Source organism: Alosa pseudoharengus, unplaced genomic scaffold, assembly GCF_046254945.1.
Source record: "Alosa pseudoharengus isolate Yale_2024_CS ecotype anadromous, Long Island Sound unplaced genomic scaffold, YU_APseudo_1.1 YU_APseudo_1.1_scf_22, whole genome shotgun sequence".
Taxonomy (NCBI): domain Eukaryota; kingdom Metazoa; phylum Chordata; class Actinopteri; order Clupeiformes; family Clupeidae; genus Alosa; species Alosa pseudoharengus.
Genome location: NW_027468680.1, coordinates 30,468,281 through 30,485,214, shown reverse-complemented (window position 1 = coordinate 30,485,214; position 16,934 = coordinate 30,468,281). Strand labels below are relative to the sequence as shown.

The window sequence follows — 16,934 nt, the reverse complement described above, 5'->3', positions numbered from 1 at the left end:
TCACTGGACCTGTGACTCCAAGTGGTTCTTTGACTTATTACTTACACCTGAAGATTTTTTTAAACTAAGACTTAGACTCATAGGTTTGGAGCCTAATAAGATTGTGTCTTTTAATTTTGATTTTATTATGCTGGCGGCTAATCACACAATTTTAACGTAGTTTGAAAGGGACAGGATTCAGGAATAGGCTACTAAGACAGGCCCCTCTTCTGTCTGACTCACCTCATGTTACCCCTGTATGCATTATAGACTGACGTTTTGTGCCAACATGTAGAAACACTAGGCCTACTACAGCCTTTAATTGGTGAATGGAGGTGCAAATTCCTTTCTTTGGTTATTGTTCGCGATTCACATTAACTGTAGGCTATCACGTATTGTAAACGTCGCCACATTTGATCACGTTTTGCCTGCATGGATGCGCGATTGAGTGCGCATCTAAATAATATGCAAGATGCAACAATCATTTCTAAGAGGCCTATAAACGGTAATTTCTGGCATTACTACTAGCATATGAATGCATTATTTATGTTGAAAGACGTGAAAGAAATGACACAGGCTTGCACAAATTCATAATTTAAAATAAAACGTTTCACTTTCTCTATCATTGCGAGAATAGGCTACAATATGGAAAATGTTCCCTTTCAGTCTGATCGGCTCCAGACATGTATGGGATTTCCTCAGCCTGTGCTACACCTTTCCAAGAAGTTTTGTGGAAATTGTACCGGTAGCTTTTGCGATATTGTTGACAGCCCTACCTCACCACAGTAGGGTGCAGTAAATGGAAGCTTTTTTTGATAGCGCACACGCCACTAATAGAGGGAGAGCAGCTTCACAGAAGAGAACTTCTGACGGCAAATTTGAGGAAAAGTTGGTAAACCACCCTTCTTACCTAATTTGAGGGTGCTGATTCTGAATATTGTGTTTACCAAGCTCAATTCTGAGTTCTACGCCGCATAATCAGCATTTTAACATAAAATAGCGATTATTTTTGCTTATTTTTCCCTAAATTGGGTTGATTTCAAAAGTAAATCACTAAAACCAAATAAAAGTGTTCTCTAAATACATGTTTGAGCATTAAAGAAGCCATACTATAGTTTATTAACGTATTTAATGGGAACATGATTACAGTTGTAACACATGTACACATGTAATAAACTCACATGAAATTCGAATCAAAACACAACCATATTTTTATTGCTAACATAGTGAGTCACTCGTGGTGTTTAATGCATTTCATCACAATAACAAATTGCACAGATAACCTTCAACTCAGAATATATCCTACAGTACATATGAACTTAGATAGCGGGAATAAGCCTAATGCAGAACTGCATCTACCATCAGCAACAACCGGCAAGTAAAAAACATTTTACTTCTAGTAACACTGGATTTGGTATGTGTGCTTGCCTCCATACTAGAGCTTGATAATGTGCTCTTCTAATATGCCATTGAGCAGCATCACTTGTTGGTGGTAGAGCCTCCGATCCTCGACATCTAGAAAACAGAGTGGCTCTGTCATAGTGTTGTCACGATACCAAAATTATGACTTCGATACAATACCTGCCATAAATATCTTGATACTCGATACTGAAACGATATCCAAATCCTAAAATATCTGGAAAAAGAAAGGAAGCAGGCCTCCTCCAAGTGTATTGAGTCATTTGTGTTGAATTTGGTGCACTTTTGGTCAATTCTGAGTTGACCAAAGGAGAGGAGTTCTAAACTTCCTACATAATTATTATTTTTGTAGTCAGTAAAATAGTAGTTTGTGTGTGATTAAGTCCTTTATTGTTTGTTATAGCTCATTTATATTGTGTGATGTTTTGGCAATAAATTACCTTTAAATAGCCAAAGTAGGCTAGATCAAGGTCAGTGTTCAAATTACTGCATACCGATCACTTAATGCTATGCAGAAGAGCCTAATCTTTAGGTCATCTGATGTAGGATACCCTAGGCCTTCCTGTGTTTATGGGATTTCTTTGACAGTTGCAAAGGGAAAAAAGTGAAGATAGTCCGTTCTGTAGTTCTGTGCTCCCAGTGTTATTTAATAAGTATGTTTCAACCACTCTTTGGGTCTTAATCAGATAGGCCTACACCATTATTACATTACATTACATTACATTTGGCTGACGCATTTTTAACCAAAGCAAAGTGACTAACAACATGGTAACAGTTAAGTTTTAAAGCAATTCTCTCAACAATTTTAGGACAATTTAAAAACGGTAGAGTACAGTAACAATAAGTGCATCAGTGAGTGCTGTTTTTAAACAGTTGAGTGTCAGTTCAAGACGGCTGGTAAGTGCTAGCATCAGCAAGACTTGTTGTAAGTGGTACTATGAAAGGAGATGTTCTCTAAAGAGCTGGGTCTTGAGGAGTAGGAACTGGCAGTGTGTTCCACCAACGAGGAACAACAGATGAGAAAAGTTTGGATTGGCCTGAGTGTATCTGTTGCAATATCTGTGTGCATTCCTACATTAGGTCTATTTCTTTGATAGTCAACATCATTTGCTACCACATAACAAATACCAATTAACAATACAAATGTTTCTTACAAACTTTCCTGCATACTTCTTAAATGTGCTGTAGTCAGATGGGTATCCTAAAGACCAAGGCCATAGTCATGATGTCAACATTGGGGGGGACCAAATCTGTGGTGGGGTCTGAGGGCCATGCAAAAAATATTATTAAAAATCACAAACAAGTTACGACGTTTTTTCCAACTTGTGTGCCGTCGCCACATTTGATTCCTACGTTTTGCCTGCATGGATGCGCGATCGAGTGCGCATCTAAATAATATGCAAGATGCAACAACCATTTCTAAGAGGCCTATAAACAGGGTAATTCCTGGCATTAGCACTAGCATATGAATGCATTATTTATGTTGTAGAACATGTGAAAGAAATGAATGACACAGGCTTGCACAAATTCATCATTTAAAATAAAACTTTTCACTTTCGCTATCATTGCGAGAATAGGTTACAATATGGAAAATGTTTCAAAGTTCCCTTTGAGTCTGATGTATGGGATTTCCTTAGCCTGTGCTACACCTTTCCAACAAGTTTTGTGAGAATTGTGAGCTTTTGCGATATTGTTGCCAGCCAGAGAGGGTCAAAGCGGAGCTAGTACAGTAATCAAGGATCTTTGGTAGGGTGCAGCAAATGGAAGCTTTTGATAGCGCACGCCACTAACGAAATACTAGGGTGACCAGATGTGCTCTTTTTCCAGGACATGTCCTCTTTGAGACCTTACAAATCGTCCATAATTTTGTTATTCTAGAGCCTCAAACGTGTTTACAGCGAAATTGCATTGCATTTTTCTCTGTCGTTCACAAATAAGTTCAAAATAGCCTTTTGAGGCAGTGTTTTCTCGTATGTCCTCTTTTTCGCAAACTAAAAAGAGGACACAATCAGGTCACCCTAGAAAAACAGAAAACCACCAGGTCAAACCACTCAGGGGTGTAGGCTACTCTGGAACCATCACTAGGTCACTAATTTGTGTGTTATTTATGTTTGATTACATTTCAGATGGTGGTGGTTGTTGGTTTCCTGTAGAGTTTTTTTCTATATCCGTATATTGGGGGGGACATTTTGGTCATATTTGAATATTGGGGGGGACACGTCCCCCTCAATGTCTATGGTGACTACGGCCCTGCTAAAGACATAACTAGATCTTGAGCATCTATTACCAGTGTTGAATGAGCAGTTTTTGCAGTGATCACTACTGGACATTCCACATTGCTAGACAGCACTTGAGTGAGGATAGACTTATTTCCACTTCACAAATAACCATCGCTATCTGCAATAGCTACAGTACAGGGACATTAATCAGTTCATAGCTGAGGATTTGTCCTAGGTCCACTTCCCTTTCAGAATCATATGCAGTAATGATGCACTGGAGAATGTTTCTTTTTGTTGCACTATAAAGGATATCTTGTCTAATTTTTTTGCAAATAATGCAATCTCCATAGCACTCTTCAGCAACCCTCAAATATGCACACTCTTCCATTTTTTTGCATGGCTGGAATTTGAATGATAGGAAAGAGCACCAGTGAGATGTTTTAACTAGGCAAGCACAGTCGCCTTTACAGTAAAATAAAATACAGTGTAAATCCTCTGTAAAGACTGACAACTCTTCATAATAGTTAGTGACACTTTCTACAGAAAAATGAGCAGTCACCTACTATTCTATCAATTTATTATCAAGGAATAATTTGCTTCTAAACGTCATACTGAATTTTAGCTATTATTTCAATTTATATTTTAATTTTAGCTTATTTTCATTTGCTACTTGAGTCATTGGGGTAATTCCTGTCCTGTCCTACAACATATCTGATACATAAAGAGTATATTAATGCCTTATTTTTTGTAATTCCTATGATATCTGATGGCAAAACCAAAAAGTATGTGAATTATGCTAATTATGCTAATTAGCAAGCTTAAAACTCAAAATTGAGCTTGGTAAACAAAATATTTGAATTCAGCGCCCTCAAATTGTGTGAAATAGCCCCTTTACCGACTTTTCCTCAAATTTGCCAACAGGACTTTTTCTGAACGTTTGTTAGCTATCTGCTCTCCCTCTATAACGAAAAACGGAAAATCACCAGGACAAACCACTCAGGGGTGTAGGCTACTCTGTCACTAATTTGTGCGTTATTTACGTTTGATTACATTTCAGATACGTGTTGGTTTCCTGTAGGCCTAGTATAGCGCTTAATCCTTTTGTTTATTTTTCTATGTCCGAATATTGGGGGGGACATTTTGGTCATATTTGAATATTGGGGGGGACACGTCCCCCACAATGTCTATGGTGACTACGGCCCTGATAAGTATTGATCAATGGTGCATTGCCACTTTAAGAGAGTCTAAACGGTTCTCATAACGTCCTTTTGCCAGCTATTGCTCACAATGGATAAGGCTGATAGGCACTCTAGCCTTGTTTGTTTGCACCACATTGACAACACAATATTAAGTTATTACAAGGAGCCTTCATTGTTAGGATATGGAAACATGTAATGAGTTGTTGCTAGCATGACATTTCTGTTTGCAGTGTGCCATTAAAAGTGCAGTATGAGCATGGTAGCCACCTAGCTATCTGAATGGAATAGGCTATGTTTCAATCGGCATTTTGTTGGTTAGTTGGTTTGTCGGTTAGTCTGTTAACATTCATATTTGCAAGCCTCCAAGTACAGACGTCAATCCTACCTGTTGCCTTTCTCCGACCACTTATTTAACTGCTGTTGCATCCCTTGACATGCCATCCTTTTCCCTCTTTCTTTTTCTATTTTTAGTCGTCAACAGCTTTTTTTGCTGTATCCATCTTTTTCCATAGACGGCAACTCACTACTCGTAGGCCTATCTGCTCGCCCAGCGCTCACGGCGCCCCCACTCCCTCTTCTATGTCAAAATTCTATGATGGAATCTTATGAGTACGCCTACTCTAGCCTTTTAGTCCTATAAAATGTTATAGAACATTGAGAAAATGTTGAAATGATTTAGAAACGGACAGCAGTAGCTACATATAGAAAATACCAAATATATTATTTTATTTTGGCCCCCAAGGAGCCCCATATGGAAATGATCTATATAAAATTTACACTAATTTAATATGCTGCATTAGATCCTCATATGTAGTATATAGGGAAGTGAATCTGCATGTAAAATGCATATTAAATGCATACAACATGTAACTTGCAAGGTTTTGCAACATATAAGCATTGTAGATGACATCAAGCCCTAAAACAATATCCTTACAAAATGTGTGTATAGTACAACATACAAGACTTGGGCACGCACCAACATCTTGTATATGAGATAGGCAGACAAGGAAGCAACATATAAAAAACCTTAAAATATGAACACATGAGAAAAGAGATGTAGAACCAGGTATAGTGCTGCTTTTTCACGATAACAGGGCATCTGCATGTTTTTAAAGCCAAGTTTTTTGTTTATCTGTAAGTCAGAATGTCTTCATTATCTTTCAGAAGTAAACATCATTAAAATCATTTTTATTCAAATCATTTAAATGCTTTTCAATTATATACAAATATTTCACATCACACATTACTTGGAGCTCAGACACATTCATTCTGATCAGAATGAATACACATGAAACAAATTAGAATGTGATTTGTATGTGTATATTTATGTGTAAGAGATACAAAAGCCAATTAGAGCAATTAAAAACAACTGCATAAAAATAGCATTACATCACACCACAATTTTCAAACACTATATTGATAGTAACAATATCATCAGGTGCTGTGTACAGTACATTACAGACAATGCACATACTGTACTTTATGAGGGCTGCATTTTATAAACACACAGGACGTCCCATTGGTAATACTACTGAAGTGCTTGTGTAGCACTCAAATATCACATATTTCATATAGGCTGTCTTCATTCATTACTAACATCATGGTTTATCAATGCGAAGCGGTTCTTGCATGAAAACCCAATAAGCTTCAAACAGATAAGTGGCACGTGTCCTGTTAGGCTGATAAATAGTGATTGCAATTATTTACAATAATATGTCCTTAGTAGCTTGCACACAATTGAGCTGGATGGAGGGCACTGAATGTATATGCATGGTCTAACTATCTGAGTGGCATGTATGGCTTTATGAAAACCACATGGAAAGTGGACAGTTGACATGTAGCTCAACGTGGTTTTGACAACAGAACCCCTGGCTAATTTTTGTGCTGTGCAGTTGCCATAGTTCCCAATGGCATAGAGACATCCTTCATTCAAGTCAATAAAGTGTGAGACTCGAAAAATAGCACCATCCTTTAGAAGCACAACAGAGTTATTTCTTTGTTTAGTTCTGGTGTAGGTGTAACCATGAACTACTTCACCATTGAGAGCTATTCTCTTGTAAACTTTAACAACAGAGGTTGTGGGAACCTCTCTGTATGTGTGCAATGCAGCTTGCTCAGAGGCAGAGACCAGTCTGACATTTGGTGAACCAAAGGCAGTCACCTCACCAAACTTAACACATTTGTTGATGTTTTTTCCCCCCATCATTTCACTACAGAAATCTTTGACTTCTGCTGGTGCATTTCCCAGGTATTGCTTTTCTAATCTGGGAAAGGCTCTGGATAGCAACACCTTTCTGCATATTTGCTGTGGGACAGCTTGACTACTTTTCACTTGTTTGAGTAGGAATCCATTGAAATGTTCAAACATGAATGCTGATTGGGCCCACAAGGGACCCAAATAGACCACACTTTGGCTCAAATGCAAAAGTGAGTGAATGTTGAACGTCATGTTCTCTTCACCGTATAGAGACTGCATTCCTCCCACAAAGTAAACCAAAGCCTCATGAGCATGATCAATCAAGTCTGTTGTCAATTCAGAACCCAATAGAATGCTAACACCTTCGATAAGTAATGCCCAATGAACATGATACTTTTGTGGTAGTATGCCTTTGAGAACTGCCAAGCTGTAATACAACAACCAATGTTGCCATTCATGGGCTTTCCAGAATTTGCGGTCAAATAGAGATCTTGGAACTCTGGCAACAATGCCCGGGGGTTTGATTGAAAGAAGTTGTCTGTCCATGATTGCAATTTTAGTGCCAATGTACCATGGCTTAGAGGAGCTCTTAGAATCCATCCACAATGTTGCCAATTGTCTACAAACACCTAGTAGCACACAGTGCATGTAGTCAGGAACCATCCCACTTATGATATCAAATTTGGGTAAATCCGCAAGAACAGATGGGCCCTTAATGCCCAATATTGTCTTACCATCTCTTTCAGCAATCTTCCCTATTTCTATTGTGGTATGATGGTTTCTGTCACACGGCTTTTCTGGTAAACATGTATAAACCCTTGAGCTTCCTTGTCCTCTCCTCATTTGAACACCAGGGTGAAGGCAAGCTCCACAGCCATATTTACCATGAAACTGCTTTAGGTTTTGTATCAATGGCCTTGCCACAGCATCACACACACAACACAAAGGATGCACCCTCACACACCTCAATGACTGGTCATTGGGGTGCTTCCACTGAAGTCCATCTCTGGAGAGATTTGTGCATTCTTTAACAAAAGGTTGAAAAAAGCAGCTCATCTCTGGCTTCTTAGAGCCAAACCACAGGGCACACAACAGCACATGCTTATCCCTACTCTCGGGCGGTATTTCATTTACACAGCACAGAATTGGCCAAACATTAAATTTGGATGAACGAAACACTGGCACACCATCACTGTTGAATGTTAGAGTTAGAAAATCTTCCTCACTTTCAGACCTCAACATCCGATATAGGGTACCATCATATATATAATTTATTCCAATCCTGTTGCTGTCACTGGCATGAAAACAGATACCATGCATTCCCTGGTTCTCAAGGATATCTTGGATCTGGTTTGTCAATGGAATACTTAGAAAGTAATTCCTATCATGTAGGCTTTTTTCGACACTTATGGATAAGTGACACTTTAAACACGTGAGTGTTTCATCATGTGCCTGTGGCATGCCAAGATAACTGGTGCAAACACTGCAATAATGATGACACTCAATTTGATCTATAATGCCAGTGAGGGGTTTGTCTAAAAAGTACTTGCTTGAGGGAATTGCACTTTTTCCAGCAGAAACCAATTTCAAAAGCTTGAGTAGATCAGCCATTAAAACACCGGTTGTGTTGTGTTTGAGGGCAAAGGACACAATGGAGATGAAACTCTGTTCTTCTGTCAATCCCTGGGAGAGGATATCCTAGAATAACAGGAAAATTAAATGTTAACTTATGACACACTGATAGATTTTATATTTTCTTATTAACAGTTATAGAGTGATTACTTGCACTATTTGTGTTACCTGTGTTAGTGTGAAAGGCTCTCCTCTCTGCTCTCTGAGTTGTCTTTCACAGGCATCTTCACTGTTTCCCTAGGGAGGACATACCAAGAAAAACTTCAGGACAATAAAACAAACAGCTAGATACTACACAGAGGCTAAATAAAACATGGAAGAATACTGTTCAGCTTAACTATGCCTCACCTGTGCCAGTGTGAAAGATTCCATCCACACATCTTCCATTTGGCTGGTATGCTCACCATTTTCCTAAGAAAGACAAACAGTCAAAATAGGTAGCGAAAGTGTGTATGTGTGTGTGTGTGTGTGTGTGTGTGTGTTTGGGGTAGGGTGGGGGTATTTGAGCTATTTGTCTTACTTGTGCCAATGTGGAAGGCTCCTCACTATGATGATCTCTTTCCCAGTTATCCTTGCTATCATTCTATAGGAGGAATAAAACAACAAAAGCTCAAAATTAAGGAAAGAGAACGAGACAGAGAGACAGAGAGAGATTGTAGCCTTGTCTTACCGGTGACAGAGTGAAAGGCTCTCCTCTTGACTCTTGGCTTTTGGTGGCATACTCATAGTCTTCCTATAACAAACCACATTTTTCAATTCATGCATGTATTCACAAAATGTGACAAACAGGTTGGAGATAATACAAAAGTTCCATTATATTTCTTATGCAAAACATAGCTAGCCTACTGTCAGGACTCTCCACTCTCAAATAATATTTCAAAGACCACATGTTTATCATGCAGGATTATCACAATGTGCAATCAGAAGTGAAATATGATATGGTCAACTCCTTAAAGGATAAATTCAGAGTTAATTAGCCCATTTCCCTGTTCTTTAAGGCTGCCGAGTGCTGTCGGTTCGTATCAGAACAATGGCATTTGGTACAGCATAGATCGAATTTGCAAACTAGACGCTAATGCTAACAGATGGGGAATAAATACAAAAAAAACTTTAATGCCATCATAATGTTAGCCTTGACTGCCGTTTTGCAAAATGAAACACAATGATTAAGGAATAAGTGTTTATTCACTCCAGATGCCTTTAAGTGTGCAAGTAGGTAGATACTGTAAGTGTAGGATACATAAGTTAGAAGTTATACAAACTGAATACTCATAATGTTATGCATTAAGATGGTTTAAGTAAGACTAAGGTACTCAATGAGGTTGCAGTGTAGGCAAAACATTCAAGTCAAGGGTGGTTTACATGCTTGTTAAGGAGTGTAATTGCATTGTGGAATTGTTTCTCTCTAAGCCGGGAAACTACTACACCACTTGCCATATCTCAAAATGATGAATCAGTGCAGAGTGTCTTTTATTTTTAATGACCCCTGCCTTCTATTGGTTGATGTGGGAGAAGCAGAGGAGTTACACTCATCTTTTTGTTACAGTAAGTCTAGTAAGCTACAAGTAATGTATTATGCTACAAATTGTAGACAGTAACACCATGATCTGACAAACAAAAACACCAGGTTAGGGTACTTACATTTTGCTGGGCGTGCTGTTTCGATATGTTGGACAGAGTGTGTTGGATTTTCCTGATAAAGTGAGGAAAAAATAGCAAATTAATGATGAGTCATGGTTATGGTTATCTCTAACCATGGCCTAGGCTATGTGTAGCCTATACTATAGAACGTCAGAAGTTCATGGTTGAAAATATTTGAAACAATTGAAGTCTAAATGCCCTAATTGAAAATAAATGTTATGTTATGTTATGAATTTCGTTCTGCTCCATACATCCATCTGGAGATGTATTTCAAAAAGCAGTACCTTATCAAAAATCCTTTAAACCACTTGTGTCATCTTTATTGATGTGCGACCTCAACCGCTCACATTGAAACCAAACTGTGACACTGAGGAGAGTTCTCCACTACATCACATCTATTCAAATCCTGTCAGGCAATCCTAATTTTCTTGATAATTTTCTTCTCTGTTGAAATCCCTCTCATCAGGAGCGAGTCCAGATGAATGGATGGAGCTCGATGGAACATGTGGAGCTTGGTGGAACTACTTTCATCTGGCGAGACTTTCATCTGGGTAAGACTGTCTTTAGTGGCAGGCTAGCACATACCGTTGACTTGCGCTAGCCTAGCACCTGCGAACTCTGCAATTACAAGGACTGGATGAAACGTGTTGAAAACGGTCTCCACTGATGAATATCACACTTGCTTACTTGGAAATGAGGTCTTATGTCCAAAATCCTGAACCACCCCTTTAAGCCTTCATTGGGTCAGCAGAACATCGGCATGTGGAAAATATTAACCACAAGCCACAAATGAAGTGTGCCTGTGCTTTTAATAAAAAAATATTTGGTTTGAACAATATAAAAACAAAAAATGGGGTGTGGCCATTAAATAATCATCAAGCTGAAATTTCTAGGCCTATTTGTTATTGCAATAATCAAGCATGTTACTGTATCCGCCTAATTCTTCTGCCTATCCTGCCCTTCTTTGAAAACCTTTTGCCTCTCTTAACTCAAGCTATAGGCTATTTTTCTTTATTCGGGGCAGATAGGTCAATGACTTCCCTGCTGAAAAAAAAACCAGCCTGACCAGCTTATGATGGTTTGCTGGTTTAAGCTGTGTTTTCTCAAGAGTTTTGCTGGTTTAGCTGGTTGACCCAGTTTAGGACGGTCATGTAGTTGGAGGTTGACTGGCCAATCCAGCAATGTCCAGCTTTATGGCTGGTCAAACCATCATGACCATCTTAAACCATCAATGTAAGCTTGATATGCTGGTCACCAGCATGAACAACATAAACCAGCACACTCACATATGACTAGCTTGTCAGACCAACATGACCAGCTTCCTAAGATGGTCACACCAGCAAGTCCAAGTGGTGGCCCAACCAGTAGACCAGCAAAGACCAGCACAAACTGATGAAAAAACAGCTGAGACCAGCCAAAACCAGCCACCAGCTTAGGCTGGTTTTTAGCTGTTTTTTTCCCCAGCAGGGTTAGGCCTAATTACCTAGGCCTAAGCCACATGTTTGATGTCATAAAAAAATACACTAATATCCATTCCTAATGTTTAGATTAAATGTGGCATAATTTATGTAGCCTAAACTTTTAGTTTCATTTTTTTAAACTCAGACCTCAATCATTTTGGATTGACTTTCATTGGAGGAGACTAACCTGACTCCGCCAGATAGGAGACTATGCAAAAATGTCATGCAATCTCATCAGGCTCATCAACCTAACAAAATTAGGCAGGTTCTATGCCTGTTTTGATAGATTTATCCTTCCTCATTTGTGAACTGTTGCGAAGCATAGTTGCATTAAGAGATGGTAGCCTAATGTATGGCTACATAAATTACTCCAATATATTCTTAAATGAATGAATGAATAAATAAATTTGTCACTTTGACCAGAGTTACCAGTCTACTCCAAACTGTGATAACAAGGGATTCTGAAAATTGTTGCCTGTAGCCTAAAGATAAACCCAAAGTAGGCTAAGTAGGCATACAAACCTTTTTTTCCATCGTGATAAGGTGCGACGAGGAATATTTTCTTTCAGCCATTCATTTTTTTCGCAGTGTTTTCTTTTTAACATAATTAAAAACAGTGAATAATGCGATTCAGGATAGGCCTACTAGAGCGACGCTGCGCGCTCAAGCCTGCTCCCCGCCTCTCGCGAAACACCGTGAGATCTCCATCTTCCAATGAGACAGCTGCGACGTTCGAATCGAAGTGGAGTCAGGAGAGGCCGGAGAGGCCATGGGGAGTGAGGAGTGAGCGAGAACGTAGGAGCCTGTAGGAAAAGACCTTACATCACTTTTATAATGGAAGAAACAAGAGGTAAGGAGTGTAATAAACATTTCGTAATACTGTTTTTGCATTCATTCGCGTGTTATCAGTTTTTAAGCAAGAGCAAGTTGGATACTTGACCAATATTACAGCACTGCAGCTGGCAAGATCTAGAGTTGGTTGTTGGTGGTGGTGGTGGTTTGTGTGGGGGTACTGTTCAAAACCGCTAGCATATCTCCAGAGACAACTTAAGGATATTTGATACTGTATCTCCGTGCGTGCTAGCAACTAACAGAAGACAACTGTTGAAAAAGCAGAAATGGCACTTTCACATGATATCTTGGGTACACGTGTAACCCAACGGGATCGCAAAGTAGGACTTACAAAACGAAGTATAACACTGCTAAGAATCTGCTGCACTCAAATTGCACCGTTTTGCTGTTAATGCAGTCTTCTTGACCAGTCACACCTTTTAAACAACCTAGTCAAAACAGAAGTAGGTATCACATTTTCTTGGTGATATTTTCTTTAGAACTCGTAAGTTCTATCCTGAGACAAACGACATTCTGGGACTTTTCATCCTCTGTGCACAGATTCACCTACTAGCGCTTCATAAAAGAAAAGTTTGTTGATAGGTTATTTGGGGCACATTAAGCGACAGTCCAATTTCTTAGTAGTACTGGTAACAGCAAGTGGCCTTGCAGTAGGCAAGTATTTCTTATCTAGTTTTAGGAAATGGCAACTGAAAGGTCTGTGTGCCCTGAAAATCAACCACTTTTTTAAAAAAATAAATAAAATAAATTTGTTTAAAGTCTATAAAGCCCATGCGGACACGCAGATAAAAATAGAACTCTTCTATTTCAAGGGGTCTCTGCTGTTCTGCTGTGCAGAACACTACATGGTGTAAATGGCCTAATCTGATAACAAGTAGACGAAAACAGACCAAAACCATGCACTACCTGTGCACTACAGGTATTGGTGTGAATGCAGTGTTACATGGTGATAAAATATGTACTACAGTATTCATACATCCTTTCTTCATTTTTCCTCCATTCTTTTAGTGGCAGAAACACCAGCCAGGAAGTTTGCTGTGGTACAATGGTCAGAAGGAGATGACAAGGGCAAGTTAAGTGATGTCAAAACTGATGCCATCATTGGCTATGATGACACAAAAATGGGCCCTGATGGGCTTCCTTTAGGCCTGTATCTGGCTTCAGTTGAGTGGCGACGTGGGAAGAGGCCACAAGGAGGTTATCCTCATTATGCAGCTAATGTGAAGTTTGTGACTGGTAAGATACAGACTATCATTTAATCAGTAGGTGTAAATACACATTATTCTCTTTAATATACATTTTTAATAGACATTTGTCATTCTACCCATGATAAAATTCTGCCATCATAGATAGATTTGCAGTTTACAGTTTAGAGATGTCGTTATCATAGCCTGGCGGGCCATCCTATATCATTGACATGTATAGTCTGGCATCGAATCATTCACCTCGCGTAATCCAAGGGGCGGGCAGAGAATTGTCTTTCAAACTGCCTAGGCATGCAATAGGCCAGCGCTACGACCATATCCGTATCCGGTCGGCAAAACGGCAAATACATCCTTCTTCGAAAGGAATGACTTAAGTGCATTGTGTTGATCTACTTTCAAAGAAAAGCACAAGTCCAACTCCTCCAAAGTTGACGCCAACGCCGATTCAAACAACCGCTCTTCGTTTGCCATAGCCACCTTACTTGTTGTTCACCGTCGCAGGATGTCGTTATCCTGTTAAGCCCGCCTTAAGACTCTCTAACGAAATAGAGCGCTGTGATTGGCCGTCATCCACGGTGTTAAGCCAATAGAAATTCCTATGGTTCGATACTAGACGTACAAGCTGAGCAAATTAATTTGCCGAAGTTCCTCAACAAACAGATAAGGTAGTGTGAATTTGCCATCAGATTATTTTGATCATGTCATTCCAGTGATGTGGGACAGCATCATTCCAGAAATGGGAACCTCCAGCAGGCCAGTGAATCGATTTACACCGCATTTGCACTTTAAAGCTATGCACATACATACTTTGTGGCACACTCACTATCAGTCATTGAAGTTTTTCAAAGGATGTACATTCTTGATTCACATGATTCACATGTTAGTTATTGATTCCGTTGTGCATGTTGCAATTATTATTGCAGCAGCCTCTATTTAATTAATTCTAACTTCTGTTTTGACCAGAGGTTAAAAGTCTCCCAGACTGATCCTGCAAAGGAGTTTCTGAAGATGTATGGTGGGATACCACAAACTTCATCAGATGAGATCAACAACCTGAAAAAAACTGTCTCTGCTTTGACCCAGAAAAACATAGACTTGGAGAAAGAATGCCAAAAGTGGAAAGACTTGGTTCTTCAAGGTATCTTGTTTATTATGTACTGGTCGTAGAACATTTTTTCTTAAGGATCAGTGATAGCTAATTCTGTTTACCTGTATTTTTTCTGTCATTGTGTCTAGATGTGCCAGGACTCATTTTTGGCATGAAGAAGATTATATCCCAGCCTGCCTCTCCCAGGACGCCCGGATCAGAGGACTGTCCTTCACAGTGTCTTCCCTATTTCACTCAGCCCACCTCCAGCCCCTCATCTACTGTTTCAACACAGTCTAGTTCACCTTCAGCCAGCTCCCAGTCATCAAAGGTGATTTCTTTTTAGAAATTAATACATGATAGAGAATTGTTTGGGATGCTTGTTATGAGTTCGGCAGATATACTTTATTTATCCAACTATATCAGTAAGTATCTGTTGTGCTGTACAGAAGAACTACAGAAAATTCAATTAAATAATTGACACATTGGCACACAGTCTAAGCTTATACATTTGTCTATGGCTCCAAAGTATGTATTAATATGTGCACTGACCAGATGTTTTCTGTTTAACTAATGTCCTCAGATGGCAATTGATGCTGGGAGTGGAGACATGGATACAACTAGTTCTTCACCATCAAAGGTGACTTGTCTTAATGAATATTATATAGATGGTCAGGCATGCTTGTAATGTGTAGGGCAATCGTGATTATACTGTATGTATAGTGTGTGTGTGTGTGTGTGTGTGTGTGTGTGTGCACTTCTTTATGAGTTTTCTTTCTGTGCCCAGTATTAACACATTATATAAGACAACCAGGTTGTGTTAGTGGAAGCCCTTTTTAAAGGCCAATACATTCTGATTTTATATACAAAATCATACAGGGTTGTAATTTACCAAGTTATATGGTTTTTTCATATCCTAAAATTTTATCTTTAGGCCCTTTGTTTAACACCTGTCCTTTGTTTAACACATTTTTCTTCCTTTAAAGGTCGAGATCTTCAAAGGCAGCGGTGTCATGGTGGATAAGCTTGCATGGGCTTACGCAGTTAATGCAAATTCATGTACAACATTTGTAAGACAACTGCTTACAGCTGTATTCCCCCCTGACGTGCTTCTAGTCAGTAATCTTCGGGGAACCAACAAGGGGAAGGGAGAGGCTCGTCTCCCCCTTGAGAAGACCAAAGTTGATGCCATCTACAGTAGGTTCAGTGTTATCAATAGCTGTTATGATACTGATCTCTGCTGTGAATGTCAAGTATAGCCTACTAACTTTTGCATTCTTTGGGTTTGTTTGTTAAAGATGCAACTCTGGAGAGATGGCCGGGTACCCCTCTGTCCCTGATAGGGAGCAGCATCAACGGGAAGATAACAGAGATGCGGAATAAAGTTAAGCAACAGAAATGAGAACATTGAAATGTACGTTTTGTTCTTAATATCACAGTTCAGTTCATAAATATTACGTACAGTTATGGACAGTATGAATGAGTTAATTATACCACTTAAAATGGCACTTTATCTCCTAAATTGTGGGAATGGCAGAAAGCTGCAATGTCTGCCATTGATGTTGAAAATAAGTTTTTTTTCATAACGACATGCCTAACCATCATGTTTTTGATAGGATCAGTAATAGTATATACAGTTAGTAGAAGTGCAAGGGAACTATTTGTCAGTAGAGGTTTCAAATAAATTTGGTTAAAATCCCTGTGTGTATTGCTCTTTAATCACATAATGATACTCATACAAAGCATATATTGTACATATATGCAACACATATAGGAAACATCAGTGTGTAAATATGTATTACTCATATATAATTTCCTTTTACATATAAAAATCTTATCAAAACCATATAAAAACTTCATAGTTTCTATATACATTTTATCTGTGTTACATACACAAATCTATCAGTAATGGAGGTTTATCATATAGGAACAACACAATATTACTCATGAAAAACATATACTTCACATATAAGAAGCATGTATTAAATGTCAGACAAACATATACAAAAATTAGTGTGTACATGTGTATAACATATATATATAC

At 38.8% G+C, this 16,934-nt stretch overlaps 1 long non-coding RNA gene across 1 annotated transcript; it reads left to right on the top strand.

Moving 5' to 3' along the window:
- The first annotated feature begins 15,889 nt into the window (after positions 1 to 15,889).
- On the top strand, positions 15,890 to 16,589 carry LOC143139442 (uncharacterized). The gene is made up of 2 exons (XR_012990408.1): positions 15,890 to 16,087; positions 16,189 to 16,589. It is a non-coding gene; the product is annotated as an uncharacterized LOC143139442 (long non-coding RNA).
- Positions 16,590 to 16,934: the final 345 nt, after the last annotated feature.